General features: G+C 41.2%; 1 protein-coding gene across 6 annotated transcripts in view; it reads left to right on the forward strand.

The window, feature by feature from the left end:
* LOC124405283 (katanin p80 WD40 repeat-containing subunit B1) overlaps positions 1–13,526 on the forward strand; it is a 41,926-nt gene extending 28,400 nt beyond the window's left edge. Inside the window, exons 16-17 of one of the 6 annotated variants that reach the window (XR_006929086.1) lie at positions 12,359–12,539; positions 13,445–13,526. The gene's annotated coding sequence lies outside the window, so the exon portion shown is untranslated. Of the gene's footprint in view, positions 1–4,701; positions 4,788–5,114; positions 5,278–12,358; positions 13,036–13,444 lie in introns of those variants that run through there. The other 5 variants (XR_006929084.1, XR_006929085.1, XR_006929081.1 and 2 more) reach the window with 5 other exon arrangements.
* Positions 13,527–24,587: the final 11,061 nt, after the last annotated feature.

Below are 24,587 nucleotides of genomic sequence, written 5' to 3' on the forward strand. Positions count from 1 at the left end.
ATTGTAAACACCTGCAGATAAAATAAGACAATGCACCAGATGCTGGAACGGTGATAGAATTTGAGTACAAAACTTTGTTCCTTAGATATCCCCTGATGGTAGTTCTGAGAGTTGGGATAAGCAGGAATGATTTATTTGAATTTGGTGTTTTTCAAATATACCAGAATCTTATTTCTATCGTTAAACCCGTAACAATTTCCATTCTTAAATAAATATGTAATAAAAGTCAGCAACTTTGACGATCTCGTTCGACGTGACGCTGCACCGCGTATACGTAGACTCACATATATACAACGATCAGCATCGAAGCGACGCGACGCGTCGTCGAGAAGTATATACCCAAAAATAGATGAAATTCTATTATCTTAACGGGTTCCTGGGACCCGGTAGAAATCTCGTGGAAAACAGACGGCGTTTCCCGTAAGTCGTATAAGGGAGGGAGAGCCCGGGGTGTCCCGGAACCCGGCAGGGTATTCCGTCGATACGAGTTCGCGGGTGCGGAGCCGCGTCGTCGACCGGGCAACGATAAAACCGACGGGTAACCCTGCGCCAGACATCAGAGACGACGGGAAGTCAAACAAACACGTCCGCGCATACACCTACTTTTATTATCAACAAAGTCTCGCTTTATTACGATGAGTTGTTTAGATTCGAAACTGCTATACGACCATCCACCGCCCTCTCGCATGCTGTGGCGCCCCCTGCGCCCGGCTCTTTGACGCGGCACCTCCGCGCCGACTCGGCCGCGACCTCCTCCTTAATCCTTAAGGGGCTGCCCCGGTCGATTTCGACGCTTACGTATATATCTCTGAATATCTAAGTCCTCGTATCTTCTCAAACGTAAAAAGGGCTTAACGGTTTCATTCTATAGGTACGCAATTCTAAACAAAAATACTCCAATACATTTTCGTTGAATTGCGTATAGAATGGGGCTACTGAGCTTTTTTTCGCGTTTGAGATGCGTAGACTTCGATATTCGGAGATTAGACGTCAACGTCGAAATGGACCGCGGCACTCCCTAAAGGAACGAGCGAGCGTCAGTTTCGTTTTCACTGATTTCGGTGCCCTTTTGACGTCTACGAATTACGATAGAAGAGGGTTGAGGGGGAGTGAGAACGGAAATGATGAAATTTGTCCGCTTACCGAAGACGCGCTTGCAACTCAATTTAACATCGCTGCATGATAAACGAGATCTTGTAGTTAGGCTGGGAAATTAATTAATCATATTTGAAACCATTTGAAAAATACGTTTCTGGAGCCCCTTGTTTAGGCGGCTCTATGAACTTCCGATCCGAGCCATTACGACCTCTCGTTAATGCATAAATAGTTTGAGGGAGCACAGAGGCGACTTGCGTCTTCAAAGTCCGTCTTGCCTGATTTTTGTTTCTCTTAACGTTCTCTGCCTCTCCGTTTCTTGACCTTTCTTTTTGTTGTTCTTCTCCTCCTTGGCGATTATTCCTACAATTCATCTTACACTTCATCATTTTCAGTAAATGTTTACCAAAAATGTCCGTCCTTAATGCACGTCTGCAGTTTACACAACTTTAGCACAAGTACCTACTGGCTCTACAGTTTGGGTTTACAGTGCAGCTGTGTTCACGGTTCTACTATCGTAACCTGATTGTTAAATAGTAGACACGAACTGCGGGAGGGCTTTAAGGTTTCGCCTCCCCTATAATTCGATCAGAAACCCCTTCACTCCGTACAATAAGGAGATTTAGTTATTTTGACGTCACGCTGTGAGATCTCGACGCGTAGAAGTCCATCGCTGTCGTGTCGGGACTTTTCAACGTTTCATGTCCCTATACCTACACTTCTGACCTTTAAAATTGCTTCAGTCTACAACCCTTGAAAATTTGTCGAGGATCCTTAGCGCCTCGCTGCTATTTCCTGCCATATTTTTCTCTACTCCACGCCGGATGTTGTTATATTTTTTATTCTTATTACGGCTGTTGTTTTTCTTTCCAATCAAATCAAATTTAAGACAGGATATGCGACCTACAGGATCTGTAATCGTGTTGAATGGACTACAATAACACATATGGAGAATAACGATTCCTCGTCGTAAAGAACAAACGAACGCAGTCGGGAACAGAGAAACAAAAAGAAGGAGAGACAAAGAGAGACTAAGAGAGACGTGCACACTGCAGTGTTGTGTTTCCCATTCGGCAGAGCTCATAAAGTGAAGGTGTTTCCTAATGGAACACGATGTCAGGATGCGTTGGATGCTGGAAAGGTAGAGACGTGAGTATGTGACTCGTCATGTCTACGTGCATATACGTACGTACATACGTGTGTATAATATATCTCCGAGACGCAGAGTGTCATAAATCTCGTTGAATTATAGTCGCTAAAACGGGCGTGAAATTAGCGGTTACCGACTCGTAGCCTTCGATGCATCGCATCGTAACTGTCTTCTAGGTGCTAAATTTTACCGCGAAATTCTTATTCTTCAGCTCAATGGAGTTTGTGCTACGCTAAAATTTATCTTGAGGTGGTTTTCACCCGCCGTTGAAGTCCGAAACATTATCTAACAATGTAAAATAAATCGACTAACAGTATGAGTTGTCGTTATTTAAATCGGGACGTTCGTTCAATTTTCTGTATAACTATTAACGGGTTGATGATCGGAAGGATTGAACGAATGAAGGGTATGGATTAGCGCACGATGATTTTTTCTCAATGACTGTTGCGCTGCAGTTTTGTTCATTTTGACAGCCTATTTTTCTCGGCCCAGTCCCTCGTTTCGTATGGGCGTTACCCGGGCCCCCTTTTTTCATCCTCGTTCCTTTTTCTCTGCAGTTGATTTTTAGTTTTATTCTTTTATTTCACGTTCATTTTTCTTCTTCTTTTTCTGCACGAGATTACGGATCGCTCCGTTGAGCAGGCGAGAGACAGAGATGGGAGAAAAAGAGAGGGAAAAAAAGGGATGGGAAGGGCTCGGTTCTCTCGATCCTTTGTTTAACTCGGATTGAAACAATTGACGGCTACTTCTGACGACGAGGGGCACCGATTTTTACGTCTGTTTTTCAACGCTCGTCCGTCCCTTCGCCTTGTCGCTTCGCCTTTGCCTTCTATTACAACTTTCAATCCCCGGGATTGGGCCTTTCCGCCCAATTTTAAAGGGCGGACGGTTGACCCACTCTTTTTTGTGCCCAACTCCCCGTTCCAAAACATTTTGGATACCTATATATAATGACGAAAATTACCGTTCCTTGCCCAGAGTATTACGACGAAGTCCTGCGTGGAGGATAATCGGTAGACATGTACGTGCAAGGCTCGATAATACCGGTTTTCCTGGTGTGAGATATTTGAATAAGAGCTTACGTGATTCCGGTTCTAATCAAGCGTCGCATTGTCATATTTTTCAAAATCTCTGTCCTCATGATTTTCTTCACTACCCGAGTATACTCGTAAAGAAAAAGAAGAGAAATACGTGATTTCTTCGACCGGTGTGATGAGCATTGAGGGGTGAATGGCGCTGCATGAAGTCGACACCTGACCCAAAGAAATGTTCGACTTTCGTCGATTTTTATACCGAACAGTTACCGTTTTCCCAAGCTCGTTTATGACGATTTATTACGCAAGGAAACGGCTTCGCTATATGTCGTCTGGAATTCCTTTTCTATACAATTCATTGTCGGTCGACGCGTAGGCGTTTCGACTTTTCAATATCGAAATAGAAAAGACCTTTTCGACGCTCCGTCTTTACGTCTCAATTTTACGCGTCCGGTGCCGGATTATATGCGACCAATTCTTTCCCTTGACACAACTACTTGGTATTTTGTATGTTTTATTCAATATTCAGTAAAGGGAAATGTCCAAATGTGAATCATTAATCCCTGATACAAAAATTCAGTAATAGTTGAAAATATAATTTAACTCTCTTAAGACGTGAATCAGTTTTATAATTTATTTAACTTTGGTGTTAAAGAAAAGCAAGCATTTTCTAAAACTCATACATTTTGAATATTATTTTACAGTGAACCGCACGACTAAGACGTCAGCTTCCTTACTTAAATCACGTCATTCGCAGATCCCGAACCTTTTGCCTCTTCCAGTTTCTGTCGTTCCTTTTTTCTTCTCTTTAGGCACTTCCCTGCGTCATAGCACAGCCGTACATAATAGTGCCAATGCGTCAAAAGTTACGTTTCAATTCGAGCTGGTTGTTCAGAATGGAGAAAAAGCTCGGTGACAGCACCAAGCAGGTAGAGGCTTACGAACGAACGATTGCCGATTCTCCAAGGGTCCCCGCGTCGTCCTTGTCGTTTTCCTCCGTTTATTATTATTAGGAATAACTCAGGTCGAACGCAACGCCTAGAAAGGGACCTATGGCCCTTTGCCGCATTCGCAGCCAACCCATGTTTATGTATTTGTCAACTTTACAGACCCGCTGCACTTCGCCGACGTCTGCGACTTATGTTGAGGGAAAGAAAAATTTATTCATTTGAAAGTTCGTTCTGTTTCATTTGCACGGTCTTCGAAGTATTGCTACTCAGCCCAGGCATCCTTTTGCAATATTTTATACATGTTCAGTAAACACTCGGGATTGTCCGTTGTATTGTATGCAAATTCATACGAAGCTCTGTGAATCGTGCGACGTGCATTGTTCGAGGGTTCTTGAAACAAAAGAAACGACATCGAATCATTTCACTAATTGGTCTCGCTAAGCCTTTCTATATGTATATTTCATTTTTACAGGGTAGTGAATTGTGCAGTACCTCAACCTTCGAACACCGTGTGTTTGTTGTGCAAATATACATTCTTCTCCCTCCGTTAATTCCCTCGTACGTATTCCACGCACGTACCCTACGAATTACGAGTTGGTAGGCATATGAGAATATTTAAAACTATTCGATACGATCAACGTAACTGCTTGATAAAAATTTTTCAAGTTTTTGGTTTTATATGGATTGTTCGTCGCTCATACGGAGTTGCAAATGTATCAGGCATTCCGTTTCCGCCAGACACAGTCGTCAGTTCATCCTATTTGCACAATCTCTTTCCCTACAACTAGTTGTTCACTTTTACAGGCAGGTAGGTTTTGCTTCTATAGATAAGTATAATATGTATCAAAGAAAGAAAATATTTACAGCACTTATATCCTTGTATAGAAATACCAACAGTCACGAAATTCGTTTGATTAATGATCTCATCGCCTCACCGGGTCTGCAAACCAAGGGGGAAAAAGATTCCACCTCTCGCTTCCGTGTACCGTTTACAACCTGGACACAATGAGAGAGACATCGTTTGCTGTACGCTCTGAGCTTTCGAGGGAAAACCACTCTGAGAAGATTTATCTCATGCATATAATGTTGCAGGTTCTCCAAAATCCAAAGTCCAAAATCTGAATCTCAAGTGTCTATCAACCGTGGCACCGAAAAATTATTTCCATTGTTCCCCTCGATTTTTTACAAATTACATTGTTACTCAGAACGATTTCTTTTTACGAATGTATCAATTTTCTTCGGAGTCTAATGTGCGACATTCAGCTTACAACTTGCTTTTTGTCCAATCCAGCAAAAGTACATCGTTGCATACTCTGAAAAATATTTCGTTTCTGCCGCTGACGGCCGGCGGTATTTACTGTGTCTCTCTTTATCCGCGTCCAGAACCGGAACTGATTTTTCAGTAATCCGGACGAGAGTCTGTCGAAGAATTCCATCGACCGTTGAGTTGGCTCACTCGCTGACAAAGGGGATTTCTGCGTATGTATATGCAACGGCTAAATTCCCCAAAATGCGCAAATGCCGCACTGCACTGATGTGCATGGCGGAAAGAACGCGCCGGAAGAACATATATGCATTTACAGAGCGCAGGAGTTCTTTTTTTCAAAGCAGATCTATACCTACATGGATCCGTCAAAATTTTCAAACGAAATCTGACAACGGTACAAAAGTCAAGGGGCTTTGATGGACACGTTGCCGTGCGCACTAAGCCCCACTGTTTATACCCTGCACAGGGTGGCCAATTTTTATATCACCAGGTGCATACAGATCTCTTTTGGCGGTAAAAGCTTGGTGGCAACAGTCAAAAGTAGGTAAACAAATCTTCTGATTTCAAAAAAGAATAAGTCAAGTATTCTGTTTTCCAGAATTTTTACTGTCATTGTAGTTAATTTTTTACACACCATTTGATAGTCTTATAAGGAGTATAATGGTTAGGAATACGAGCGATTACGTCACCAGTAAAATTATGTTTCCAAGTTACTGAGAGTATTATCTAAAATGGTGTTACTTTATAATGAAAGTAAACTAGTTTTCCAATCGTGAATTTACACAACAGCATTTCGATGAGTATACCATAAATGTGTGTTTGCATATTTTCGAAACTTTTGAAAGGCGGTGTACTCAGGTATATACCCTCTTCTGCAGCCTGAAATCGGGAAATCACATGGGTCAGGTCACATGAATACCCATCAATCACTCGCCGTTCGAGAGCTCCCTCATACCGATACTTTGTAACCGATCCGGCTTGTTGGATCTGAACGATCGATGGATTCTGAAATCGATCACAGTCCTTAATATAGATCGCTAAATATACAAGCGTTTTATTTCACGGTTAGAAATCGTTAGTGACAGCTTATTACGCATAGGAAGAGAATCGATGAAACTGTAAGTAAGGCTGTAATATTTTGCCCACTTATAGCTGTAATTTTCCCGGTTGCATGTGCAGTAAGTTGAATGGATAACTTTGAATTCGAAATTCAGTTTTAGAACGAAATCAGCGGATTAGCTAGGATTCTATGACGCCGGGGACCAGCGGGATAGTAAAAGCAAAACGAAGAAGTTGGAGGGTGTAGAGGGAGAGGAGGCAGAGGTGAGGGAATATCGAAAGAAGAGGAGAGGAGAGGAGAGAAGAGAGGAAACCGGGGCTGACGTTAATCCGACGCTGGTTCATGCCCTTCTATACAACATCTTTGGATCGCGTTTCTTCCAGTGTATGCCGTATTTATATCAATACCAATCCACATGCAATGTGTGTGATATTGTGATACAAGATCATACTTATATTTTACAGAATCTTTGGATTACAGGTATGGGTGTGCTGTGTATCCCGTTACCACACTCCCGTGTAATTATGATACGGGGCGGGCTATGTTTACCCCCGTGTATTATGAAACCCTATTGAAGATGAATTTTAAGCCTGTTTACGTATTTGATCCCGTCGCTGTGACGTCCTGATGCAGCAGAAACGATGCTTGTTGGATTTCGTACATAACATGGAAGTGGATCACTTTTTTGAAATACCTTTAAGCAATTGTTGTATAGATTAAAGTATAATTCGATGCTGTCGCAAATACATACGTATATATATAATATAGATGCTAAAATTATGCACAATAACGAGATTCATTTTATTCTCATACATTCGACACTGCAGCGCGAGGATGGTTTGTTGTTGATTAGGAAAAACTGTTATTTGATTCAGGTTTATTTAATAGTATTTGCGTTTCCCATATAAATTGACGTGTTTTCGGAAACACCGTAATCTGGTATTATTCGGGGCTCAGCAAATACAGAGCTGAAAGCACGTCGACGTTTCAGATTATTGTCAAAGGCTTAACACTAGACTTTACCCCACTGTAGGGCAACAGGCTTGGCTATTCGTTTGGCTCGAGGCTTCGGTTTGCAAAATTGACGTTTTGACATCCTTATTTCCATTCACGCGGAGATAAACTGTAGCATTCACAGCATTAGAAACACATTTTCCCTGCAGATTATTCTCATACGAACGTTGAGAAGAATTCAATATCTAAAGATAAATACAGTCAAAAGATCAAGCGACGTGGCATTCGTTAGGGCCAACATTCAGAAATTTATGACAATGCAATCTTGACAGAAGTGAGAATAAAATTAGGAAATAAACGAATTCAATCAGAATGAGAAGTAATAACTTATATTTAATCGGCAGGTGTGTAAATGGAGATTTGATATCTTCATACGTCGATCTATCACGTGCAGCGTGTCCTTTTATGTGAGGTTTTTTCCTCGTTTTGCCGATAAAAATGGAAATTTACTCTTTTTTTTGTCACTTGCGCGTATAACACGTATGGTTCCCGAACGTAGGACCGACACATGTTTTGCCGGGAACATTAAGGGTTAGATTCACCCCGTTTTTACCCCGTTTTACCCCAAATCGACCTTTTGGCTTTCGGGTCGTAAATCAAAAGGCGTGAAATCAATTTCCGCTTATCATGGCTTTAACCCCCAGGAAAGTGACAAGAATCGGGTCACGATGTACCTACGGGTTTTCGACAAGCCCACATTTCACTGCTGCCGCAGGCGGTCAATTTATTATTCAATTAATCGATAGCTTCGTACGTACATTTTCAATCAAAATGACTTTGTATATAAAAAATTAAAATCAAATTGAAGGTATCGAAGTACCGAAACCTGCCGACATCAGCGGTTGGCTCCATGGAAAAATTTTCACAAGATTCAGCATTGGCCTTAAGCTGCAACCGAGCACATGGAAGGTAGTGGGGTCCTTGTTGTAGCCTGGTGGCAGTCCTGGAGAAATCCTTAGTCTCCTACCCTCCAGGTTCATTCCGCATCATCGCCCGCCCGCCCGGTGACCTGGTCTATGGGATTCAAGCCTTTATTTTGATTTATTTGATATTAACTCGCATTGGTGTTCAGCGTCTCGCACAGGGTCGTGCCTCCGAATAAAATAAAATATAACGCTTACAGCATCGTGAGCATTGACTGCACAATCACGCCGCACGTCGCCTTTAGTTAGCTTTGATTTTGACGCACCGGTGAATTTAACGCGAAGGTGAAACACTTCTTCTTTCTCCGTATATGCACCGGTACTACCTAAAGGAATCTCATAGAAGTGAGTATAATGCTGATTCTGGACATTACTATCATCTATGTTAACTATTAAATAGTGAACGTATAGTGAAGTCGGGGTATGCATGTCTTTATGGTTTTGCGGGAGAAAATGCTCAAGACATTTGAATATTCCATTTTTATTCCTTAGAATCGAACTGTACAATTGTACAGTATTTACTGTGGAGGAATCCGAGGCTCGGGCGTCGCGACGCAGGCGTCGATACGCCCTAAACGGCCATCGTTGCGTCGCCATGGATACCACGGAGAACCTGCGGAATCCGGAAACTTTATTGATCACAGAGAAGATTCGAGAGTGAATATGGTTTGGAAGTACAGTTTCATTGTTTAAAGTTAATTTGTTCCAGAAAGTTTCAACAATCTAAACAGGTAAATTTTTTACCTACACACATGCCTTGCGTGAGATTTTTCTGAAAACAATATAAAGATAAGACATTATGCCAACTGTAGTAAAGGATCTTGAAAGAATGCGTTTTCTACATTAGTTACAATTAATGCCAGATTTTTTAAAGTGATAGATACGAGAGGTATCAGCTGTTAACGGCTGCAGCCTCCATCTTGTTTGCCCGGCGCTGTCGCTGACAAAAGAACATCAACGTTGGGTACTTTTTCCGATTTTATAATCCGTCGCGACTGAAGGGGTTGCGCACGCATTCGGTATTGTCCCGTGTAATTTAGTGTCTGCAAATAGACGGGGTGTGAATGTAAAACATCTGCAAACACATCGAGTCCCGGGATTATGTTCCTGTATCGTTTCAATGAATGCCACGGGATTTATTTCGAGATGAATGAAAGAAATAAGCGTCTTGTTCAATTGAGCTGTAGGTATAGCATTGCCCTCGTACACTGGCTCTGCACACACGTACACGCACACACACTAAAACGCATCAACGTAATACTATGCATGTCGCCAGAAGAGACTGTACGCGTGTCTCATATACAGGGTGTACCACCATACGCTCAACGATTTTATTATTAAAATACTTTCATTTGTGATTTGGAAGTTAATGATGACGTGGTTGCAATAACTTAGAGGCTTGACACGTTAGTCTGAAACGTTAGTCTCTGGATTTTACTGGACATCTGCACTCACTCAACTTGTTGATAAAAGTTGAGCTGCAGTCTAAAAAATTAAAATAATTTCCTCATCACTTGATTTCCCTGTAAATTTGACTCGTAACGAGACTATGTAATTCCTGTTTCCAGATAATTTATGGAGTCTTACCTGAGAATCTATGGGAGAGATATTTAAGAACACCCTATAGACCAACACAAACGAACCGACGTATACATCTAAATAAAATCATGTAGGTGCCATACGAGCGAAGATGAGTTCAGAGGCTGGAATGGGCAGGGGGCAGAACCAAAGTGGGGCTGAAAACCGTCTTACTTTTCGTGCCATACCTAAAAGGTGAGACTTTCTATGTCTAAAAAACTGGATGAAGGCTTAGTGTACTATAGAGCTATTCTACAACCGATGTTTTTGTCACAACGAAATGTGAGACCATACCTTCCGTTTCTCCAACTTGGCAGGTATGTCTGATTGGCGTAGAATACTCCATATTCATGCATAGTGCAAATATATTTGAACCTTGACTTCCAAACAAATTTGGGAGCGACAGGGGGAAGGGGGAGTCACGGGATGAAGTGGCCAAGTGGAGTGAAGTGATCCTGTCGGACATGCAGTTTTTATTCGAGTCAATCGATATATGAGAGAATCTGATTCCGTACGGTCTGCGTGAGGATAAGCATTAGCGATGAGTGTATGCAAATGAAATTATACACCGTGTGACTTTACACTTGTCGTTGTATTCAAATTAGATCACGGATCATCCGTTCGGCTATCTCCGAAATCACAGATTCAATTCTTCGTCGAATTTCAGCTCCAGGCTCACCCTTGACATAAGCTCTTCTTTCATCTATGGATGGGATTCTTTCAATGTCGACGAAAGCTGTACGCACTTCGCGTAAAAACGTTTTTAAAATTTCCATTGCGGATTGTCTCGTATAATTTTTTGGTGCTGATAATATTTCACCGCAAGGTGAAAGTAAAGGAAAAAACTGAACCCTGAACCCTGTGTTTGTTTAAAACGGTGAAAAGCTTCCGCGATTCTACCGATTGTCGGTATAACAAAGCGATCTCTAGGCGAACGTGACGTGTAATTAAAGGGAGTTTCGGAGGCGCGTGGCTCGTGATCCCCACTGATGCTGGCAATTATCGTGAGCTTAGTTGACAGTTGAGCGTTGACAGGGAGCGTGCCTTCCCCTAGGATCTCTTTCTCTCCATGCCTCATGAATATCGTCACTTCGTGCGTTCACCAGCTCCAATATTCCTCCACCATACCATATATTATTGAGCTGCTCTGAAATTCAGCGACTATAGAAAGCCGTAAAGTTCACGAGGGTAATGTACGTTTTCAGTCCTAAAGAAAAAAACTACGTGTTCATTAATTTTAAAATATATATTCATGATTCAGAACTTCACCTCTGGCGTTGTTGAAAGTAATGAGTGATGCTAAAATTAAATAAAATCCGTGTGAATATGGGTTAAAAATATCAGTACTTTGATATACTTCGACGGTAAAATATCACGATCACGATACTTCACGGCCAAGGGGAATATAAAATATGGGTGGGAATTGTCGTGAAACCCTGGGGATATCAGTTTACATCAGGTTGGCCATCAAGGAACCGTGCAATGAAAAAAGGGGCCTCTATGGTTTTTGTTCACAAGTTCCTAAGGAGAATGCGTCGCTTATACAGTTTTCAAAATAATAATCGAGGGCGTTTTTGACATCTGGTTTTGCGTATAGACGCAACGCAAAAACTATTCATACACATGCACTGTTAAACCCAAAATGTATAGTGAAACATAACAAATATTGTACATCTCGGTCTTAATGTCTGATTTGCATGAGTAGATACATGAATTACAACGTCCATGTCCACGTGGAGTGAATATCTAGGCGTGGAATTACGAAGTGGATATACGCGTTCGTAGCAGCGTACGATCGTTTCTTAAAGTCTAAGGCTAAGTCTCGGAGTATATTTCCAAAAATAAACATCTTATTCTACAAAGGGCTGTCGGTCTGCATCCTCTCCAGTTTCAGTGACACCTACACGCTGTAACCGATCGGTTTAACTTGTGCCTAGGGACGTGTTGGTTGTCACGACCTTAACTATAAACATACACGTTCGCACGTGATATAAATCAAATGAATAACGATCAAACCTGCGGAGAAAGCCAATGTCTTAATCGTCACTTGGCGAGGTGAACGTTTTCCGGATTAAAGAAATTTTTTTTGACTTCGTGCACACCATAAACTGTTGATCAAACATTATGAAACGAGTCGTAAGATCATGTCTGAAAACGGTAACCCATCGAAGAAAAAAAAATCTTTATCTGCGTATTTAAATTATTGCTGTCCAACAAGATTCTTTTGGTTGCTTATGCCCTCTTCTTCAGAGCTCTAAGTGATTATCATTGTTTTCTTGTTTTTTAGCCAACATGTCTGAGCTTCCTCCATTAGCCGAAGAGTTTCCAAGCTTTCATCTTCCTACAGTAATAAATCTGTCAAGGCATAGCTTTGTGACTACGATGCCCTAGTAAGATCTGTGCAGCCTGAGTGGGAACGGGGAAAGAGGGTAGCAAAAGATTTAAAGTGCACAATGCTATGAGAGGACGTAACTAAACGGTACGACTGTACTCGCCTTACGCCCCGATTCTGCTGAACTAATGAGCACTAATTTTCGAAATCTGTCGGCGCATTGAAGAGGAGTACAAACAAATCGGCCGTATTCCAGAGTTCTCGTGCCCTAACCAGGCATTCAATTGCTCCGACGGTCTATGCTATGCTGACCCTTCAATGAAAGCGAACCAAATACGTACAGATTACCTATTACTAAGGTTATACTAGGCCTCCTGTACTCCCCCGCATTTTCTATTACTCCAAGCCATTGACAGCCAGTCATTATGTCAGGATTGAGAACCAAACACACCGGCAAATATATGGCCGACCACTGTGTACCCGGGGTCCTGGAGAGTAATAGGGAGGGGTGGTTTTATTCTATCGACATCACTACGACAGACAAGCGGACGTACAGATTGACTTTGAACGGTAACGTGATACGCAGCCATTCACACTCAGCTCCGTGAACAGGTACCTTGATATCCAGGGCGAGAAAAAACTCGGAGGGAATCACTCCGCCGATCTACGTTCGTATTAGAAGAATAACGTTTCACGAAACAAATGAAGCCCATACTTGGATATGTATTCATAATAATAAATCAATTCTAAAATATGGAATAAAATGTTAATGGAAAATACCGAGTGGCAACCAAAGACAGCATGGTTAATTTGTGTTAAGCTTAATTTAAGTCATATCTATAATGAGTAATGCTGAATAGATATTTGAAAATAGTCCTAAAGAACAGTAAGAAGCAAGGCTATAATAATTATTGTACAATGCGTGTGATATTCGAATCATCGAATATGAAATCCTATCGCAACTTGAACCGGATCAATGACAAAGATAGTTTGTACAGCCAAGAAACCGAGAAACGGTGAAATCCTGCCATACTTCCAAAGCTGTTGATCCCACGATGTATTCTGTGTTTCTTGTTTGTATTCTTGAATGTCCAATCAGCTCAGAATACGTCTGACAAATCAATCCAAATACGAGAAATTTTTTAATCCAAATCGCGAAAAAAGTAAAATATTTGACTGATTATGGAAACTTCTGGAATCGGTTTAATCAGAAATTACCGACGTAATTTTGCGAGAGAAATCTATTGCACGCGGTCTTTATAATCGGTTGGTTCCACGACATTTTCGATGCCTTCCCTGCAATTACTTGTATGATTAGTCCAGAAGGGATCGTTTGAATCAATTCTGACAGGCAGAGTTTTTCACTCGGTGAAGGACGGCTAACCCCTTTGCAGTTTTTTCAAGATTTCGGAGATGTCAAACAATACTGTGAGACATTTTTTGATCCAATATATCGACGTAATTTTGCGAGAGGAATGGATTGCCCGCAGCCCAAATACGGTGCGAGCAACGGATCAAAAATTACTGTCAAAAAGCATCATATTCGTATCGGTTTTGTGAACAAAATTGAAGGAAAGTGACAAATTCATAGCTGAGAAGTTCTTGTTTCAATTCAGTTGCGGTTTATTTATTGGGCCTTGGATCTAGTACAAGTGTTCGTGTGGCAGTGTACAGTACTTCAACAAGATGCCACATAGTATTGAGTGAAAGATAAAAAGTACATAATGAAAGTGCTATTTATAGTGTTATGTTGAATGTGCGTTTAAGATTGTGAAAAGTATACTGGAAATGATGTATGAGAGGGTTAGTCTAGAATTTTGTAATTATAGTTTAAGATCTGTCCTGCTCACAAATGGAATGTGTCTCTGCCGGGATGCGACATGTATGATATTGTGTTGTTACTATTTCATGTGATCTGTAGTTGGATGTATGAATAAATATATTTCCCTGTATACGCCTTGTATTTCTACGACCGTTGATCGAGAGTTACAGCCAAAAACGGAAGGCTCCTTCTTTCTCATCTTTCTGCTGCTGATCTTTACTTCATAATATAACTGCTGTTGGTCCGACGGACTTTTTGGCGTGTTTTCTGATATCCTAGGGGCTCAATTAGGCTGGGAAGGGTCATACGAATCGATTCTGAGACGGTAAATTTTTCACTCGAAAAATCGTAACAAAGTGAGGCAAACCCCGTTGGATTTTTGGCGAAAATCTCGAAGATTTTGGGAAGTGCTGCAATCGATTCTTTCAGGCACTATTCCGACGTGATTTTGGTAGAGAAATCGATTGAGCGCAGTCCGAATGCGCTGCGAGCAACGGATCGAAAGTTGGAGCCAAAGAGCGAAAGACGTATTTTCTCCATTCTTCTGCTGCTGGTCTTTGCGTCGTAGTTTCTCTGCGGTTGGTCGTACGCTCTTTTTGTTGTGTTTTCTGAGTTCCTGGGCGTCCAATTAATCTGAAGAGCGGCATACAAATCGATTCCGAGACGAGAAATTCTCGGCTCCGAAAATCACGAAAAAACTAAGGCTAACCCCTTTGGATTTTTGGCGAAAATTTCGACGATTCTGAGAAGTGCTGGAATAAATTTCTTCAGGCCCTATTCCGACGTAATTTTACGAGAGAGAACGATTAAGCGTAGTCCCAGTACGCTGCGAGCAACGCCTGAAGAGTTACAACCAAAAAACTGCAGATTTTCGCCGTCATTTCTCTGCTGTTGGTCCGACGCTTTTTTTCAAGTGTTTTTTGAGTTCCTAGGGTGCCAATTAGCCAAGAAATGGTCATACAAATCGATTCGGAAACCAGAAATTTTCAGCTCCAAAAATCGCAAAAAAAGTAAGGCTAACCCCTTTGGATTTTTGTCGAAAATTTTGACGACTTTGAAAAGTGCTGCAATTAATTCTTTAGGGCACTATTCCGATGTAATTTTCCGAGAGAAATCGATTAAGCGCAGTCCCAATACGCTGCGATTAACGGGTCAAAAGTTACAGCCGAAAAACTGCAGATTTCCATCGTCATTTCTCAGCTGTTGGTCCTACGCTTTTTTTAATGTGTTTTTCGAGTTCCTGGGGTTCCAATTAGCCTAGAAACGGTCATACAAATCAATTCGGAAACCAGAAATTTTCAGCTCCAAAAATCGCAAAAAAAGTAAGGCTAACCCCTTTGGCTTTTTGTCGAAAATTTTGACGACTTTGGAAAGTGCTGCAATTGAATCTTTAGAGCACTATTCCGACGTAATTTTTCAAGAGAAATCGATTGAGCGCAGTCCCAATACGCTGCGATTGACGGGTCAAAAGTTACAGCCGAAAAACTGCAGATTTTCATCGTCATTTCTCAGCTGTTGGTCCTACGCTTTTTTTAATGTGTTTTTCGAGTTCCTGGGGTTCCAATTAGCCAAGAAACGGTCATACAAATCAATTCGGAGACCAGAAATTTTCAGCCCCAAAAATCGCAAAAAAAGTAAGGCTAACCCCTTTGGATTTTTGGCGAAAATTTCGACGACAGTGAAAAGTGCTGCAATTAATTCTTTGGGGCACTATTCCGATGTAATTTTCCGAGAGAAATCGATTAAGCGCAGTCCCAGTACGCTGCGATTAACCGGTCAAAAGTTACAGCCGAAAAACTGCAGATTTTCATCGTCATTTCGCAGCTGTTGGTCCTACGCTTTTTTTCATGTGTTTTTCGAGTTCCTGGGGTTCCAATTAGCCAGGAAACGGTCATACAAATCAATTCGGAGACCAGAAATTTTCGGCTCCAAAAATCGCAAAAAAAGTAAGGCTAACCCCTTTGTATTTTTGGCGAAAATTTCGACGACTTTGAAAAGTGCTGCAATTAATTCTTTAGGGCACTATTCCGACGTAATTTTCCGAGAGAAATCGATTAAGCGCAGTCCCAATACGCTGCGATTACCGGGTCAAAAGTTACAGCCGAAAAACTGCAGATTTTTATCGTCATTTCTCAGCTGTTGATCCTACGCTTTTTTTAATGTGTTTTTCGAGTTCCTGGGGTTCCAATTAGCCAAGAAACGGTCATACAAATCGATTCGGAGACCAGAAATTTTCAGCTCCAAAAATCGCAAAAAAAGTAAGGCTAACCCCTTTGGATTTTTGGCGAAAATTTCGACGACTTTAAAAAGTGCTGCAATTAATTCTTTAGGGCACTATTCCGACGTAATTTTTCGAGAGAAATCGATTGAGCGCAGTCCCAATACGCTGCGATTACCGGGTCAAAAGTTACAGCCGAAAAACTGCAGATTTTTATCGTCATTTCTCAGCTGTTGGTCCTACGCTTTTTTTAATGTGTTTTTCGAGTTCCTGGGGTTCCAATTAGCCAAGAAACGGTCATACAAATCAATTCGGAGACCAGAAATTTTCAGCTCCAAAAATCGCAAAAAAAGTAAGGCTAACCCCTTTGGATTTTTGGCGAAAATTTCGACGACTTTGAAAAGTGCTGCAATTAATTCTTTAGGGCACTATTCCGATGTAATTTTCCGAGAGAAATCGATTAAGCGCAGTCCCAATACGCTGCGATCAACGGGTCAAAAGTTACAGCCGAAAAACTGCAGATTTCCATCGTCATTTCTCAGCTGTTGATCCTACGCTTTTTTTAATGTGTTTTTCGAGTTCCTGGGGTTCCAATTAGCCAAGAAACGGCCATACAAATCAATTCGGAGACCAGAAATTTTCAGCTCCAAAAATCGCAAAAAAAGTAAGGCTAACCCCTTTGGATTTTTGGCGAAAATTTCGACGACTTTAAAAAGTGCTGGAATTAATTCTTTAGGGCACTATTCCGACGTAATTTTTCGAGAGAACTCGATTGAGCGCAGTCCCAATACGCTGCGATTGACGGGTCAAAAGTTACAAGCGAAAAACTGCAGATTCTTATCGTCATTTCTCAGCTGTTGGTCCTACGCTTTTTTTAATGTGTTTTTCGAGTTCCTGGGGTTCCAATTAGCCGAGAAACAGTCATACAAATCAATTCGGAGACCAGAAATTTTCAGCTCCAAAAATCGCAAAAAAAGTAAGGCTAACCCCTTTGGATTTTTGGCGAAAATTTCGACGACTTTGAAAAGTGCTGCAATTAATTCTTTAGGGCACTATTCCGACGTAATTTTCCGAGAGAAATCGATTAAGCGCAGTCCCAATACGCTGCGATTACCGGGTCAAAAGTTACAGCCGAAAAACTGCAGATTTTTATCGTCATTTCTCAGCTGTTGATCCTACGCTTTTTTTAATGTGTTTTTCGAGTTCCTGGGGTTCCAATTAGCCAAGAAACGGTCATACAAATCGATTCGGAGACCAGAAATTTTCAGCTCCAAAAATCGCAAAAAAAGTAAGGCTAACCCCTTTGGATTTTTGGCGAAAATTTCGACGACTTTGAAAAGTGCTGCAATTAATTCTTTAGGGCACTATTCCGACGTAATTTTTCGAGAGAAATCGATTGAGCGCAGTCCCAATACGCTGCGATTACCGGGTCAAAAGTTACAGCCGAAAAACTGCAGATTTTTATCGTCATTTCTCAGCTGTTGGTCCTACGCTTTTTTTAATGTGTTTTTCGAGTTCCTGGGGTTCCAATTAGCCAAGAAACGGTCATACAAATCAATTCGGAGACCAGAAATTTTCAGCTCCAAAAATCGCAAAAAAAGTAAGGCTAACCCCTTTGGATTTTTGGCGAAAATTTCGACGACTTTGAAAAGTGCTGCAATTAATTCTTTAGGGCACTATTCCGATGTAATTTTCCGAGAGAAATCGATTAAGCGCAGTCCCAATACGCTGCGATCAACGGGTCAAAAGTTACAGCCGAAAAACTGCAGATTTCCATCGTCATTTCTCAGCTGTTGATCCTACGCTTTTTTTAATGTGTTTTTCGAGTTCCTGGGGTTCCAATTAGCCAAGAAACGGCCATACAAATCAATTCGGAGACCAGAAATTTTCAGCTCCAAAAATCGCAAAAAAAGTAAGGCTAACCCCTTTGGATTTTTGGCGAAAATTTCGACGACTTTAAAAAGTGCTGGAATTAATTCTTTAGGGCACTATTCCGACGTAATTTTTCGAGAGAACTCGATTGAGCGCAGTCCCAATACGCTGCGATTGACGGGTCAAAAGTTACAAGCGAAAAACTGCAGATTCTTATCGTCATTTCTCAGCTGTTGGTCCTACGCTTTTTTTAATGTGTTTTTCGAGTTCCTGGGGTTCCAATTAGCCGAGAAACAGTCATACAAATCAATTCGGAGACCAGAAATTTTCAGCTTCGAAAATCGCAAAAAAAGTAAGGCTAACCCCTTTGGATTTTTGGCGAAAATGTCGACGACTTTGAAAAGTGCTGCAATTAATTCTTTAGGGCACTATTCCGACGTAATTTTGCGAGAGAAATCGATTAAGCGCAGTCCCAATACGCTGCGATTAACGGGTCAAAAGTTACAGCCGAAAAACTGCAGCTTTTTATCGTCATTTCTCAGCTGTTGGTCCTACGCTTTTTTTAATGTGTTTTTCGAGTTCCTGGGGTTCCAATTAGCCAAGAAACAGTCATACAAATCAATTCGGAGACCAGAAATTTTCAGCTTCAAAAATCGCAAAAAAAGTAAGGCTAACCCCTTTGGATTTTTGGCGAAAATTTCGACGACTTTAAAAAGTGCTGCAATTAATTCTTTAGGGCACTATTCCGACGTAATTTTTCGAGAGAAATCGATTGAGCGCAGTCCCAATACGCTGCGATTGACGGGTCAAAAGTTACAGCCGAAAAACTGCAGCTTTTTATCGTCATTTCTCAGCTGTTGGTCCTACGCTTTTTTTAATGTGTTTTTCGAGTTCCTGGGGTTCCAATTAGCCAAGAAACAGTCATACAAATCAATTCGGAGACCAGAAATTTTCAGCTTCAAAAATCGCAAAAAAAGTAAGGCTAACCCCTTTGGATTTTTGGCGAAAATTTCGACGACTCTAAAAAGTGCTGCGATTAATTCTTTAGGGCACCATTCCGACGTAATTTTTCGAGAGAAATCGATTGAGCGCAGTCCCAATACGCTGCGATTGACGGGTCAAAAGTTACAGCCGAAAAACTGCAGCTTTTTATCGTCATTTCTCAGCTGTTGGTCCTACGCTTTTTTTAATGTGTTTTTCGAGTTCCTGGGGTTCCAATTAGCCAAGAAACAGTCATACAAATCAATTCGGAGACCAGAAATTTTCAGCTTCAAAAATCGCAAAAAAAGTAAGGCTAACCCCTTTGGATTTTTGGCGAAAATTTCGACGACTTTGAAAAGTGCTGCAATTAATTCTTCAGAACACTATTCCGACGTAATTTTTCGAGAGAAATCGATTGAGCGCAGTCCCAATACGCTGCGGGTAACGGGTCAAAAGTTAGAGCCGAAAAACTGCAGATTTCCATCGTCATTTCTCAGCTGTTGGTCATACGCTTTTTTCAATGTGTTTTTCGAGTTCCTGGGGTTACAATTAGCCGAGAAACGGTCATACAAATCAATTCGGAGACCAGAAATTTTCAGCTCCAAAAATCGCAAAAAAAGTAAGGCTAACCCCTTTGGATTTTTGGCGAAAATTTCGACGACTTTAAAAAGTGCTGGAATTAATTCTTTAGGGCACTATTCCGACGTAATTTTTCGAGAGAACTCGATTGAGCGCAGTCCCAATACGCTGCGATTGACGGGTCAAAAGTTACAAGCGAAAAACTGCAGATTCTTATCGTCATTTCTCAGCTGTTGGTCCTACGCTTTTTTTAATGTGTTTTTCGAGTTCCTGGGGTTCCAATTAGCCGAGAAACAGTTATACAAATCAATTCGGAGACCAGAAATTTTCAGCTTCAAAAATCGCAAAAAAAGTAAGGCTAACCCCTTTGGATTTTTGGCGAAAATGTCGACGACTTTGAAAAGTGCTGCAATTAATTCTTTAGGGCACTATTCCGACGTAATTTTTCAAGAGAAATCGATTGAGCGCAGTCCCAATACGCTGCGATTGACGGGTCAAAAGTTACAGCCGAAAAACTGCAGATTTTTATCGTCATTTCTCAGCTGTTGGTCCTACGCTTTTTTTAATGTGTTTTTCGAGTTCCTGGGGTTCCAATTAGCCAAGAAACGGTCATACAAATCAATTCGGAGACCAGAAATTTTCAGCCCCAAAAATCGCAAAAAAGTAAGGCTAACCCCTTTGGATTTTTGGCGAAAATTTCGACGACAGTGAAAAGTGCTGCAATTAATTCTTTGCGGCACTATTCCGATGTAATTTTCCGAGAGAAATCGATTAGGCGCAGTCCCAGTACGCTGCGATTAACCGGTCAAAAGTTACAGCCGAAAAACTGCAGATTTCCATCGTCATTTCTCAGCTGTTGATCCTACGCTTTTTTGAATGTGTTTTTCGAGTTCCTGGGGTTCCAATTAGCCAAGAAACGGCCATACAAATCAATTCGGAGACCAGAAATTTTCAGCTCCAAAAATCGCAAAAAAAGTAAGGCTAACCCCTTTGGATTTTTGGCGAAAATTTCGACGACTTTAAAAAGTGCTGGAATTAATTCTTGAGGGCACTATTCCGACGTAATTTTTCGAGAGAACTCGATTGAGCGCAGTCCCAATACGCTGCGATTGACGGGTCAAAAGTTACAAGCGAAAAACTGCAGATTCTTATCGTCATTTCTCAGCTGTTGGTCCTACGCTTTTTTTAATGTGTTTTTCGAGTTCCTGGGGTTCCAATTAGCCGAGAAACAGTCATACAAATCAATTCGGAGACCAGAAATTTTCAGCTTCAAAAATCGCAAAAAAAGTAAGGCTAACCCCTTTGGATTTTTGGCGAAAATGTCGACGACTTTGAAAAGTGCTGCAATTAATTCTTTAGGGCACTATTCCGACGTAATTTTCCGAGAGAAATCGATTAAGCGCAGTCCCAATACGCTGCGATTAACGGGTCAAAAGTTACAGCCGAAAAACTGCAGCTTTTTATCGTCATTTCTCAGCTGTTGGTCCTACGCTTTTTTTAATGTGTTTTTCGAGTTCCTGGGGTTCCAATTAGCCAAGAAACAGTCATACAAATCAATTCGGAGACCAGAAATTTTCAGCTTCAAAAATCGCAAAAAAAGTAAGGCTAACCCCTTTGGATTTTTGGCGAAAATTTCGACGACTTTAAAAAGTGCTGCAATTAATTCTTCAGAACACTATTCCGACGTAATTTTTCGAGAGAAATCGATTGAGCGCAGTCCCAATACGCTGCGGGTAACGGGTCAAAAGTTAGAGCCGAAAAACTGCAGATTTCCATCGTCATTTCTCAGCTGTTGGTCATACGCTTTTTTCAATGTGTTTTTCGAGTTCCTGGGGTTACAATTAGCCAAGAAACGGTCATACAAATCAATTCGGAGACCAGAAATTTTCAGCCCCAAAAATCGCAAAAAAAAGTAAGGCTAACCCCTTTGGATTTTTGGCGAAAATTTCGACGACTTTGAAAAGTGCTGCAATTAATTCTTGAGGGCACTATTCCGACGTAATTTTTCGAGAGAAATCGATTGAGCGCAGTCCCAATACGCTGCGATTGACGGGTCAAAAGTTACAGCCGAAAAACTGCAGCTTTTTATCGTCATTTCTCAGCTGTTGGTCCTACGCTTTTTTTAATGTGTTTTTCGAGTTCCTGGGGTTCCAATTAGCCAAGAAACAGTCATACAAATCAATTCGGAGACCAGAAATTTTCAGCTTCAAAAATCGCAAAAAAAGTGAGGCTAACCCCTTTGGATTTTTGGCGAAAATTTCGACGACTTTGAAAAGTGCTGCAATTAATTCTTGAGGGCACTATTCCGACGTAATTTTTCAAGAGAAATCGATTGAGCGCAGTCCCAATACGCTGCGATTGACGGGTCAAAAGTTACAGCCGAAAAACTGCAGATTTTTATCGTCATTTCTCAGCTGTTGGTCCTACGCTTTTTTTAATGTGTTTTTCGAGTTCCTGGGGTTCCAATTAGCCAAGAAACGGTCATACAAATCAATTCGGAGACCAGAAATTTTCAGCTCCAAAAATCGCAAAAAAAGTAAGGCTAACCCCTTTGGATTTTTGGCGAAAATTTCGACGACTTTGAAAAGTGCTGCAATTAATTCTTTAGGGCACTATTCCGATGTAATTTTCCGAGAGAAATCGATTAAGCGCAGTCCCAATACGCTGCGATCAACGGGTCAAAAGTTACAGCCGAAAAACTGCAGATTTCCATCGTCATTTCTCAGCTGTTGATCCTACGCTTTTTTTAATGTGTTTTTCGAGTTCCTGGGGTTCCAATTAGCCAAGAAACGGCCATACAAATCAATTCGGAGACCAGAAATTTTCAGCTCCAAAAATCGCAAAAAAAGTAAGGCTAACCCCTTTGGATTTTTGGCGAAAATTTCGACGACTTCAAAAAGTGCTGGAATTAATTCTTTAGGGCACTATTCCGACGTAATTTTTCGAGAGAACTCGATTGAGCGCAGTCCCAATACGCTGCGATTGACGGGTCAAAAGTTACAAGCGAAAAACTGCAGATTCTTATCGTCATTTCTCAGCTGTTGGTCCTACGCTTTTTTTAATGTGTTTTTCGAGTTCCTGGGGTTCCAATTAGCCGAGAAACAGTCATACAAATCAATTCGGAGACCAGAAATTTTCAGCTTCAAAAATCGCAAAAAAAGTAAGGCTAACCCCTTTGGATTTTTGGCGAAAATGTCGACGACTTTGAAAAGTGCTGCAATTAATTCCTTAGGGCACTATTCCGACGTAATTTTCCGAGAGAAATCGATTAAGCGCAGTCCCAATACGCTGCGATTAACGGGTCAAAAGTTACAGCCGAAAAACTGCAGCTTTTTATCGTCATTTCTCAGCTGTTGGTCCTACGCTTTTTTTAATGTGTTTTTCGAGTTCCTGGGGTTCCAATTAGCCAAGAAACAGTCATACAAATCAATTCGGAGACCAGAAATTTTCAGCTTCAAAAATCGCAAAAAAAGTAAGGCTAACCCCTTTGGATTTTTGGCGAAAATTTCGACGACTTTAAAAAGTGCTGCAATTAATTCTTTAGGGCACTATTCCGACGTAATTTTTCGAGAGAAATCGATTGAGCGCAGTCCCAATACGCTGCGATTGACGGGTCAAAAGTTACAGCCGAAAAACTGCAGCTTTTTATCGTCATTTCTCAGCTGTTGGTCCTACGCTTTTCTTAATGTGTTTTTCGAGTTCCTGGGGTTCCAATTAGCCAAGAAACAGTCATACAAATCAATTCGGAGACCAGAAATTTTCAGCTTCAAAAATCGCAAAAAAAGTAAGGCTAACCCCTTTGGATTTTTGGCGAAAATTTCGACGACTTTAAAAAGTGCTGCAATTAATTCTTTAGGGCACCATTCCGACGTAATTTTTCGAGAGAAATCGATTGAGCGCAGTCCCAATACGCTGCGATTGACGGGTCAAAAGTTACAGCCGAAAAACTGCAGCTTTTTATCGTCATTTCTCAGCTGTTGGTCCTACGCTTTTTTTAATGTGTTTTTCGAGTTCCTGGGGTTCCAATTAGCCAAGAAACAGTCATACAAATCAATTCGGAGACCAGAAATTTTCAGCTCCAAAAATCGCAAAAAAAGTAAGGCTAACCCCTTTGGATTTTTGGCGAAAATTTCGACGACTTTGAAAAGTGCTGCAATTAATTCTTGAGGGCACTATTCCGACGTAATTTTTCTAGAGAAATCGATTGAGCGCAGTCCCAATACGCTGCGATTGACGGGTCAAAAGTTACAGCCGAAAAACTGCAGATTTTTATCGTCATTTCTCAGCTGTTGGTCCTACGCTTTTTTTAATGTGTTTTTCGAGTTCCTGGGGTTCCAATTAGCCAAGAAACGGTCATACAAATCAATTCGGAGACCAGAAATTTTCAGCTCCAAAAATCGCAAAAAAAGTAAGGCTAACCCCTTTGGATTTTTGGCGAAAATTTCGACGGTTTGAAAAGTGCTGCAATTAATTCTTCAGAACACTATTCCGACGTAATTTTTCGAGAGAAATCGATTGAGCGCAGTCCCAATACGCTGCGGGTAACGGGTCAAAAGTTAGAGCCGAAAAACTGCAGATTTCCATCGTCATTTCTCAGCTGTTGGTCATACGCTTTTTTCAATGTGTTTTTCGAGTTCCTGGGGTTACAATTAGCCAAGAAACGGTCATACAAATCAATTCGGAGACCAGAAATTTTCAGCCCCAAAAATCGC

This window comes from Diprion similis, chromosome 4, assembly GCF_021155765.1.
Source record: "Diprion similis isolate iyDipSimi1 chromosome 4, iyDipSimi1.1, whole genome shotgun sequence".
Lineage (NCBI taxonomy): Eukaryota > Metazoa > Arthropoda > Insecta > Hymenoptera > Diprionidae > Diprion > Diprion similis.